Below are 12,343 nucleotides of genomic sequence, written 5' to 3'. Positions count from 1 at the left end.
CGTCTTTTTTTCTTCTTTTTCTTAACCAAGCTGCCGGTAAGTTGTGAACCGTGGGGTTGAACACCCCGCAGCAACACTTGGGCTATGAGGGACGCTGTAATAGACAGATCCATATGAATTTGGACGACCTGGACTTGTTTACGAGGGCTGAAATCCTGCTACACGCGGACACCTTTGTATTTGACCATCACCTAAATACGGTAGCTGCGGTCGCTATGAAAGCCATGACCTCAGGATCGCCCGCAGAAAGCCAAAGCCATAGGGCCACCGCTCAGGTTAGTCATCCCGTCAGTATCGAAACTTTATTATTAGGTAAATGGCTTACGGTTTTCATACCTTCTTTACTGAAAATTCGAGCACTACCTAGAAGAGCAATGCGTCTGTCAAGCGTACTTCACTCAAAACGGCTTCGCAGCGAGCGAACATTTTTGTCTGTGTATTAAGTAGCGCTCACTGGCCGCCGTGGTGGCTCAGCGGTTATGGTGCTCGGCTGTTGACCCTAAAAACGTGGTTCGATCCCGGCCGCGGCGGCTGAATTTCTATGGAGGTGGAATCCTTGAGGCCCATGTACTGTGCGATGACAGTGCACGATAAAGAACTCCAGGCGGTCGAAATTTCTGGAGCCCTTCACTAAGGCGTCTCTATAGTCTGAGTCTCTTCGGGACGTTAAACCCCATAAACCAAACCAAACCAGTAGTAGTGAACACATAGCGGAACTTGGAGGTTTAAACTCGATCCGCAATAATACACGGTTTCATAACACCCCATCAATTGCAGAAATTTCACGCCACTGTGAACTCCGCCGAAGACCTTCGCATTCTAAGCAATTAGGTGTAGTGGTTATCACATTGGCCCAACACGCCGGAGGTCCCTAACGTTCGATACCTGGCAGGCACAAAGCTTTCGTTGTTTACTTTGTTCGTCTTAGAAGACAACTTTGTTGGTTAGCTTGCAAAACCTAGCAATATTTTAGGGAAGTGCAAAAATATCATTACCAACTTTTTTACGATGTCCCACACTATCAGTCGAACGTGCACAGGCAGTTGAACTAAAAGCGCGCGTAACTTTGCAAAACTGGGCATATAGTAAGCGTGGCTCGCTCGCCGCACGCTATAATTTCTGTATGCTGGTAAGCTAATTATTTGTCAAGAATACAGGTCCAATTGGGCAATTCTGGCGCAATGTCGCAAACCATTCAGAGATTCTTATTTTTGTGCGGAAGCCCTCTTTTGATGGGTCAACTCGTAACATGATCTTGGGAAATTTGTATGCTTGCGGAGTTTGTGGGTTTGCGCCAAGTGAAAGTATTACATACAAAGAAATTAAACAAACATCCACGAATGGAATTCGAACCCATGGCGGCGCCAACAGATCAGCTTCGCAGGCCGCTGCGCCAGAGAAGTAGGCTACGACCGCCGCCGAACACGCAATGGGGTAAACTGCTACACACTCTTGCACGGCGCATTGCACATCTTCTTCATCCAATAATCCTAATACTAATATCAAACCAACATTAGTACTTTGACTCATGAGGCGGTAGTAACAGAAAGATACGTGCTGCACACGGTGGCATGAACGACGTTGTGGCAGAAATAAGGCACTAATGCAATACGCGTTGGCAACATTGCTCCAGAAACAAGGCAGTGTAGCATAGGTCGCTTGCGTACAACATTAGGTAAATTCGCATTGACAATTAAAAATATCAAGACGAGCATAACCGGCTCTCAGGGTCAGTGAAAACATCAATCGCGCTTTCAGGTACGTGCCGGTGGCGTCCACCTGCGAAAAACTGCTTCCGAACAATATTTCTTGCATGAAAATGCTAAACGGCCAGAAATTGTTTGGGGCAGAGAGTTTGGAAAATACACCAGCTGGCGCTGTACTGACATGACTTCCGTATGTTACAATCGCAGAGTTTGTTTCGTCACTCTTAAGTAATGACTTTGGAATTACATTCTGTCAACAAATTTAACTTTGCAAATTTTATAGCAAGCCTGGCGATCGCTTAATAAGGCCTATGCTGTGAAGTCTTGCAGCTCATTTGTAGTCGAGTAGGGCTTCGAGCAAACCACTGCGGCATAGATAATGTGTCGCCAAGCATTCCCTTTCCAAGACAGCAACCGGTTTCACTGCAGTTTCCTTCCGTCCTCAATCTTAACACTGGCATTGTTATGAGAGTAGGGCAGCTCTAGAATTAGCATTCAAAAGTTTCATCGTCTCTTCGCAGTTTTTGTTTGGCAGTCCTCATGGGAGAGGACTAAACGTGATAATTTATTTCTGCGTGTGAGAAAAGGGGGTCTTTCCTTGCCACACTTGTACCTGAGGCAGGTGGTGTCAAGATTTCTGTTTCTTCGCGATCAACGCGACCCTTTTCTGCGGACGTTTATTCAAGTGAGGCTTTCTTCGGCTTTGCCAAACTATGTTATTTCCAGTGTGGACGGGATGAGATACTCTGCAAGCAGGTTTTTGAAAGAAGTGGTCTTTGCTTTCCGGTTTCTTAATGCACGCTTCAGTTTTGAATATCTTTCTACTGTCACGCGTAAGAAATTGTTAAAAGATTTGCTGGACTCTGTCTTCCCGGAGCCAATCTATCGATCTCTGTATAGTGGAGGCCAAGCAGGAAATGTTTCAAAAAGAGTACAAAAATGGTGGTGCCAGCGGGTGTGAAGACGTTTTTCTTCAAGTTACACACTGGGACGTTGCCGGTTAAAACATGGCATGGATGGAGGAGAAGGGATTGTTTCTACCATGGGGTGCTGACTGCTTGTTGTGTCACAAACCAGAGTCAATAGAACACGTCTTTATTGATTTCTGGGATGCGCTGCTCTTTTGGGACGTGCTCCAGCGCACAATAAAGAAAGATGTACCCTTGACGCCGTATGGGATACGATTCCTGGACGTTGAGCCGGATCTTTATAAATATGATGTAATTTTCCTGCTTGGCCTGCACAGTATTTGGCGAAGCAGGATGGCTGTACGACACTGTGATGAAGATGCGCGTTCTGTCCGCGATTACTTCAGAGAAAACATATTTAAGCTACGTGAAGTGTACAAGGAGCTACGTTTTGCAGATGAAGTTATCGAGTTGATGGGAGAGTTGTGTTCCCTGAAACAGTTTTGATTTTCTCACGCGAGTGAAACACATGTCCGCTCTTGATGCTTGAAAGTGCAGCGCAGAACATCTGTTTATGATCTGTTGTAATCTGTCAAAACAGGCAATAAAGAAAAAAAAAGTGCTTGTGGTGTAGTGGTTATCACATCCGCCTAACACGCGGAAGGTCCCATATACGATCCCTGGCAGGCACAGGAACAAAATTTTTTCTAATACTGCCTAAAAACTGCATTTACATTTACCTCTAGGAGCCTATTCTTTTCTTGAAAGAGCGTCGACTAACTCGATAACAAACGTTCGTGAAACATTTTATTTCGTTTCTTTTCCTCACTTTTAAGGTGGGATGAGTAAAATGAGAACATGAAGTCAACTACAAGCGGCTGTGCGGCTTCGAGGACAAATTTCAGGTATATCTGATGGACGCTTCTTATTGGTTGAATATTTCGTCCTCTTAGGGGATCCAAATCCGTTCTCATTCAAAGGTACGAATATTGAAAGCTTTTTATTCTTTATCCTGATTGCTTAGTTTTCATGTACAGATTTGCCTGGTTTGTTGACGCGGAGCCTTGATGCTCCTTTAAAGCCTGACATTTCCTGTCTTCTGCATTTTAAAAAGTCCGAGATGAACAGACATCATACGCGGAAATTCCGCGAACTACGCCGGATTTGTCTTTGGTGATGACATTGATGCTCTGACCCTAATGAATGCTTTAACTCTAAGCCGAGGATTCACACGCGGACATAATTTCCAGTCGGGCTTTTGGGGCCCACATTTCTCTCCTAGAGCAGCCTCTGCCGACCAATCATGAACTGACACCTGCCGCGGTGGACAGTTTGCTCGCAGTCGGATGGGCCGGTTGCCGCCTTCCACGGTGGGAAGGTTGCGGTGACGTCACAAGGTCACGTGGCCCACTTGCGCTTTCGCTCTCAACTCTGATGCCAGGTTTTCTGCATAATGAGAGCCTTAACGCTATCATGTTGATATTTTTTTTTACTTCTAGAGGGCAAAATTATATTGCAAAATTATAAGCTGTCAACATTGAAAGTGAGCCCAGTTTTTAAATTTTCTTTATCAGCAGTGTAGTTCGAACTATCTAACGTCAAATATAAGCGTTTCAAAGGTCGCTGAGTTGGCCTTCCCGCGTTCCATATATATAAAGTCATGTCGCTGCGCTGAGTATTGTCGACAAAATCGCTATAACTGCTTCTACATAAAAACGCACACAAATGGCATCGGTATTTGCTCCATCATAAATGCAATCGGCACCATGCGTAACGCGGGACCGCCAACTCAACGAGCTTTAAAACGCGTGTTTTAAGCCCATCGTGCCCACCTCCGAATGTGTCGGCGCCGCCAAAGCATGCAAACACACACACATAAGATGCAACAGAAACTGCGACAGGAGTGGAGTCGAATGCTGTCGCACTCCGTGCCAAGTAGTTTGTTTTCTTCTTGGCTTTGGGGGGGTTCCGCAACTGGTACCGCTCATGCCGCACATCCACACCCCTTCTCTGTTGAAGATATAGCGTCAAGGGTCGCGTTGCGCAGAAACTCAGCGTCGTCGATGTCGTTGGTTTAGTCGGTGTCGTCGGCGTCGTCAAAGGAGTTGTGAGCGACAAACAGGGTGGCCCATGCGGCCGCATCCGGAGAAGCCAAGGTCATGTGACCCTGTGGGGTCAACACAACCTACCCGAAGGATTGTGAGAAAATTAGCCACTCTGGCAGGTGGCAATTAAATTAATGATTGATCGCCAGAGAGTGTTCGGGAAGACCAACATGGGTCGCACAAGACGCACCGGTGGCAGCACCTGCTATCGCAGGGCAGTGGCGCATCCCTTAAGCACTGCAACATCGCGCAATTGGTTGTATGAGGACTCACAGGGTCATATGAGTGCAAAGTTCAGAATGGCTAATTCCGCATATATGGGTATCAACTCATCAACGATATCACGTTATACATTTAAGGCGGAGCTTAAAATGTCCCCCCTAATTTTTCTTGGCTCCATGCCTCCCATCGGCATACGACGAGCATCAGAGCACATATCGCTGGACCTTACAAACATATAAGGCACCCTTTAGCACAAGGTACTTACCCTTCGGGGTAGCACAGTGGCTATGGCGTTCCGCGACTGTGTTGGGCAGGATGCACGGGTTAGAAGCCCGGCCTCGGAGGCTGATACCCAGGTTGGAGAATGGGTACGAAAACGCCCGTGTACTAAACGGGTACACGCAAAGGGACACTTTCCGTAGAACTCCACTGCGGAAGTAGAGCATTCATTAACAGTGCTATAAAATAGAAGCAACACTACTAGTAATGCTCTGAATACAAAATAAAATAACAAGGCAAAATAAAAACTAATAATACTGTAACTGTAAAATAAAAGCAATTTAAAATAAAAAGTGATACAATGTAACTGCAAAATATACTAAAGTAAAACAATAATCTTGATTCTATAGTGAACTGTGGCGTGTCGTAATTTCGTGAGCTATAAAGCTTGGCTTGTTGATATGTGAATATGTTCTCGTGTTAAGTTTCCGACATGCATATACCTGGGGAGGTGGTGCATTTCGTGGAAAGTGGTGGTGGGTGGGATTTGATATATTGGTGCGTATTGCTTGCTATTTTGCATAGCGTTTTTATTGCTGCGTGTCAGTTGGAAGAGGGAAATAAACATCTGGTGCGGGAATTTCTTTACTTTTGATTCCAATGGCCGATTTACATTCAGTAATTGACGGCTGTGAATATGGAAGCAGAGTCCAGTTATTTAATTTTATTCCTCAGTAATGCATTTGGATATCTGTAACATAAAAAAAACACATTTTGAGCTCGTACACTTGGTTTCCCGCAATGTAGAGTTTTGTAATGTCGTCGCTGGGCGGAGTATTTCCGCAGAAAACCACTGAACTGCTTCTGCAGCATGAAACAGACAAACGGCTTCCGTACTTGTTGTATTAGAAATGCGAGCTACGTCATTTTAAATACTCCTTTGGGAAGCCAACTTTACTAGCTAAAAAGATGCGTATTTTTGACGTCAAATACTTCGAACAGCATTGCAGATAAAGAAAAGCAATCCCAGATGCAATCACGAGCGCTGAGCGTTCAGCTATTTGTCGAATTCTTCTGGCCGCTGGAGGTTTCGGAGCCGAAGATCTGCCTTACAACTCCCCCGGAGGCAAGGCGCTGTCCTGTCGGCCTATGGGGATGTTATGAGGGCGAAGTCGCTGTAAGGTGGACAGTGGACAGCCCATGGTGGTCCATGAGGTGATCTTCCGGGGATGTTTGTTCTAGAATGCCATAGGGGCGCTGCAATGGCGTTGCCAGAAATATTTTTCAGGGTGTGTTATACGCCGGCGGTAAAAAAACAAACAGAAAGAGCCTGCACCCAAACAATATCTTACTCGTTTTTCTGCTTTAATAAATCCGTAGGGTTAGTTATTTCGTTCAATGTAATATCTACATAAAAATACGGGGGCATGCAGGACTCCGAGGTCTTGATTCGTAGAGAACTTTTATTTTCTCACACACAAAAAAAAATACTCCTACGAAACTCGCGCCTAGTAACAATATTTTTGCATAATATACAACAACACAAAATCTTCTGTACTACGACAAATTAAGCAAGTCCGAAAGAATGGCATTTGTGAAAACTTCGACCACTTCCACAGGTGCCTGCGCCGGGCCGAAGGGGCGCTTTAAGGAAAAAAAAAGCTCTTTTATTTGTTTCCCCGACAGTTTATGATCATTTGAGAACAATGCAAAGGATGAAAAAGTCGGCTGACTTGAAAAGGCATATTTAATGGGGTAAACTGTGCCTACAGTTATAAGGATTGCCACACGTCGTGCGATAGCGTAGAAGGGTGTGTATATTCTGCAATAACTACCGCGTTCCATTATAGAGCCGCGACAACGTACATCATTGTTTTCGGAAATAAACCGACACTCTTATTTTCGTTTTTACATTTTAACATATCGATGCGGTCGGAAAATAGCTTGGGCAAAAAATAAAAAGTTCTAAAGGAGGGGCTGGGGAGGTTATGCAGCGCGCAGAAAATTTCGTGGGGTGTTCTAGAATACCCGAAAACACCGAAACACACTCCCTGGCTACACCTCTGACAGGAGCCACAGAGAACCAGCGCACCACCCAAATGCGTCGCGTCCTCACTGGATTGACGCCTAACTCACTAAAAGAAGGGAGCCGCGTGGAAGGTTTTCTTGAAGCCGTTATCAGTGCCTACCGCATATTATATTGTGGTGTATAAATTATGCAGTGTCATTTTCGCCTTTACAGCGTGTAAAATGCGACGTATTATCTGGGTCAAACGAAACCGCAAAATTAGATAAGAAGATTTGAGCTTAAATAAATTAAATACTAGCACAGTTGATTTTTATGTCAAAGTTACCCGACCGCTCTTCGCAAGGGATATATTTGCTTAGGAGGCTGAAGGAGTACCAGAAGGAACAATAGAACAAAAACAGGTCGCAAATCGTGAGCAATAGTTAAACGACGACAGTACAATAAAGTAAATTTAAATTGGAAAGATGAAAGCAAGAAAAGCTAGAAGTTGGCTCGGTACTATCGATACTGCCTTATGAGGTGACTATCGTTTCTTCCTCCGATGTATTCAGGGGAAGAAATTGTATTTTAGAAAAACAGGTTGTGTCATTAATCTACATTACTCACTTTCAGTGAGTCATTCTTCTTCTCTGATGTATGTATAGGGTAAATAAGTACGCCTCTGTTTTCGCTCATTCGTTATATACTGTGTTTGTACGGCCGGCTTTTAGTTGTCTTTTCTTGCATTTCTTTCGGGTCGAGAGAATACACGAGGGGAACTTGACATGAAGGGAACTTGACTTTTGACTGCTCAAAATGGTTCGGCCCCAAAAAATCACTTCCGAAAAAACATTCTTGGAAATTCTTGGAATCTCCCTTAGCCGAATAGCTACTACCCAGGTAGCACACGACGGCGGGCCAATATTGGAAATCCACTGGCAAAGCGTGGCCCTAACTAGGCCCAGAGTTGCCAGTGAGCATCCGATATTGGTTGTGCCACTCCTTAGCACATCCAACAATGGCCCTGGTTGTCCGTCGCTTTACCAGTATTGGCTGAGCCCTCATTAGATCCTGGCTATCATGGGCCAGGTTAGCCAGGATTGCCCCACTGATTGCCATTGCTGGCTGTGCCATCATCGAATCATGGCTATCATGGGCCATGTTAGCCAGTGTTGTTCCACTCTTTGCCAGAATTGGCTATGCCATTTCCGGGAGCTGGCTATATTGGCCTAGGATTACCACCGCTTATCCAGTGTTCAAAGTATACTGGCAAACGTTGGTAAACATTGTGTCATCCATTAAAATGGGTTCAAAATTAATTTTATTGTCGAGTACCATATCGGCAGTTCATAATTTTCGAACGCGCTAAAACATGCGAGTTCAAAGATTTGGTTTTATTTATTATTATATTTTAAGCGAACACTTTTGCAGTTTGTGAGCAAAGCTACCCATGATTCCGTTGGAAAAACTGCACTCTGGTTGCGCAGTGAGCAGCAATAATACGTTTAGAATTGCGATCGAAGTCCTGTTGACCAGAATTAACGTTCTGATTACACCCGAGACGCCTTCAACAAAAATTGTGAACAGGTGCCTTCAACAAAAATCAAATAAGTTTCATTTTATTAAATTTTTGGAATAAAAAATCACTTTTTTTATTCGCTCTAGGAATTCACTGCCGCAGTGCGCAGCTGGTGTCTGCTTCAGGGAGATCGCGATACAAACGTAATAGATTAGCGCAAGTGCATTCGCTAAACCGAAATTGTGCTCAGTTTTGGCAACGTCCAGAAACGAAGCAGTCGCCTCGTAATTTTGAATTATGCGTTGCGCTCGTGAAATATTAGGCGGGTGCTTCATAAACGCACGCGGACACGTGCTAAGCGATTCCTACGCTTCCCTACGTCGTGCCCTGTGATTGCGCCTTTCCCGTGTTTTCTGATTTGCTATTTCCTTCCTTTTCTGCAAATCGTTGTGTTGGAAATTGTTGTTTTTGACCATTTTATTCTTCTGTTGCGTAATTTGCATTGGGGGCATTATAGCTCTTGCTCACGTCCTTGCATATTTACTCGCAAGTTTTTTTTTTCTTTCGAACATGACCTTTATTGATGAAAACCGTCGAAAGTAGTTGCGAACCACAATTCAACATGCCTTTGTTTGTTTTTGCTTTTTTGCGCGAAACTTCCACACCAACAAACAATTTGTGGATTCTTCGACGACCACTGAATAAATGGACTGACAACTGGCGTTAGACGCATGTTAACCTAGCTTGTTTGGCGCATGTACGGTACATGAAACTATGAAAGAGCGCGCATTCTGCTTGGATATTTTTTTTTGCTTTATATTTTTGTTATTATGTGGTAACATTTTAAGCTATCTTGAACTAACAGAAGCCACATCATACGGCCCCACAAAATACGCGAGTGTCTCAAGTCGTTTTGGCGAAATGCATCTTGAAGCTCCAAGTTTTTCACTTCAAAATTTTCAGGCTTTTGCTGCAGCTTTGTAGCAATACTTTGACGCTTCCGTGTTTCCCATCCACTTCTCTCTTGTAGATATTCCTTTCTGTACTGCCTGTGGCCATGTGACTCATTCTCCAAAAATTCCAAACCCTTTTCACGTGTTTTGGCCTCTTTCCCTTTCTCTTTCAAGTCTTCAAGTCCAATATCTCCCCACCTGTTCTCCCGGCCGTGCCCTTTTCCAGGTAGCGGGCTAACACCCCACCCCGCGAAGCGCTGTTTTTTCTTTCTGGTTGTCACTTTCTCAAACCTGTTTTCCCTCGCGCGCAGCTACGCGCTTCGCTGTTCCTCCACCTCCCTGTCTCCACCTTTCAGCTCGAGGACTTTTCTCGGAACCGCAAAACCTGTGTAAAGGAAAATTCCTCTCTCCCCTCCAGCCAACCCCCCACCCCCCCACACCATCGTCTCCACTGCTCGTCTCGGAACCGCGCGACTCATCACAATAAGACATTCTTGACTGCACGGCGGAGCTCAACCACGTGCAAACCAACGCGACGAAAATGCATGCACACTCGAGCTAGCACCGTTCATAGTCTGCGCACGCGAAAAGCCACACTCATATATTAGGAGAGCTCCGACGCTGTTCGTACCGCCTGCAAGATCTTTTGTAAGTACTAAAACTCTTTTATCTTGATATACGTCTGGAAGTTAAAGTGGTTTTTGTAGTAAATGTTGCTTTGACTACATGCGCCTTTACTTTTTCGGCAGGAGAAGAGAGCGAGCCAAAAAGCACGAGGACGACTTCTGTGTACCCACTCTCATTGCGAAATGGCTTGCTTGACGTCGTGCGCAGTGGAATTGTGGCCGAATGGTGAGAATTTAATTTTTCGTCTTTGGTGAGATGAACTCACTAAAGATTCACTACTTTGGCTAACAGCGGGTTTGAACTCATATGAATTGAGATAGGATGCATTCGGGAATATGTCCTTTACCGCTTATGCACGACGGAAATCAGAACCGCTTAATTAATTTTCCACTGCAGACTAGTTGGTAAGGATATGTGTAATACTTCCGTAGTGTTTCTTTTTGCCTTCTACTCTTGCAGACTCAATAGAAAATCCGCAATTACTGGTTAAAGCTTTTGCCCAAGTTCTCTCGCAATGAAAAAGGGCATTACTCTGGACTATCAGACTAGTATTTTTGTGTGGTTTTCAAGTTGCAGTTTCGAATCCAACTATAGCATGCATGCGAAGCAACTAAGGTAAAACAAAGGTGCCCTGAGTTCCTTGCGTTCAGCGTATTTCGTCAAAAGTCGCAAGCCGCATTTTTGACCCCATTAAATAAAACTAATCAAAAATGTTGTTTTGACGTCCATGTGGAAGAGACGCTACAACCTGTGCATATTTACTGGAATAAAAAATTACCTCGCAATTTAGAGACACAAGTTATGATATTAAAACAAAATAATACATTAATCTGTTTTCAATATCACATTAATTTCCTTATCTCGCATTGAGTATATTTACTGGGAGTGCGACACGACGCATTAAACTAAATTAAACCATTTGGTGTAAGGGAAGTTTAGTAAATTAAATTCCACTTTGTGCAACTAATGTGGGGCTGGTTCTTAAGAATAAATTAAAAATTATCCTGTAAAATATGTTGCTAGTGTCTTCACGATTACTGTGTTTCACAAAATTCGGTGTTATCTTTGTTATGTTTGTTTTTGTTCTGTGATGGCCATAATTCAACTTACCATGACATCATGCATCTCTTTGCAGGCTTGGCACTTCGTGAGGCCATCGTGCAAGAACTGGACGAGGAATTTGTTTGAATGCAGTCCAGCAGCCCCCTTGCAAGTGGAGTGCAACGATTACTTCGGATATGACTGATCAGTTCACTGGAGGACAGCTCCGTTGAGCGCTTTTTGGATGCCTTAGCCGTGCCGCAGCAGCTTGCCGAGAGGCTTTGTCCAACCTGATCGGCACTCACCAAACTTGAAAATAAATTGTTTTCCCACAGCCTCTGCCACCATGCTCTTGGGCCCCTTTTCTTTACTCCCCAGGGTGGCTGGTGGTAGCGCAAACCATCCTGTGTGCGCTAGAAGCGTGATTCTTGTAACTCAAAGCAATAAACGGGTCTTTTTTCTGGAATTCTTTCGCACCCTCATTTATGAATATTTGCTAGGTAGAATGTTATGTATGTACATCTAACCACAGTGCCGGTCATTGGCGAGTGGGTTAATTGCATGTGCCAGCGTTCGAAAGCTGGATGCCATTATTCGAAAGCTGGAAACCATTATTCGAAAGCTGGATGCCAATATTCGAAAGCTGGAAACCATTATTCGAAAGCTGGCTACCAATGTTTGAAACTTGGCTACCAATGTTTGAAAATTGAATGCCAGTATGAGACCTTTGCTGGTCCATGCTGCAGAACGAACATCGGGACTGCGTTGGCCGCTTGATCGGCCGAGCGTTGGCCCAAAACTGGCATGAAAGTAAGGCCAATGTGTGAAGTGGTAGCGCTCGGCCCAAATGCCAGTGTTCGTGCCGTGAATGACCGATGTTCGTGCCAAGTTTTGCCAACACTTGCGCGACGTTCGGCCAATGTTGTTGTGCTGCCTGGGTAAGGCCCATTCTTCTTAGTTAATGATAATATTCCATGCACTAAGTGGGCATACGGTTTAAACAGCCTACAACTGGTACCTTCACCTACACTGGTT

Source organism: Amblyomma mixtum, chromosome 1, assembly GCF_055824585.1.
Source record: "Amblyomma mixtum isolate Tamu chromosome 1, ASM5582458v1, whole genome shotgun sequence".
Lineage (NCBI taxonomy): Eukaryota > Metazoa > Arthropoda > Arachnida > Ixodida > Ixodidae > Amblyomma > Amblyomma mixtum.
Note: the sequence above shows the minus strand (reverse complement) of the source record.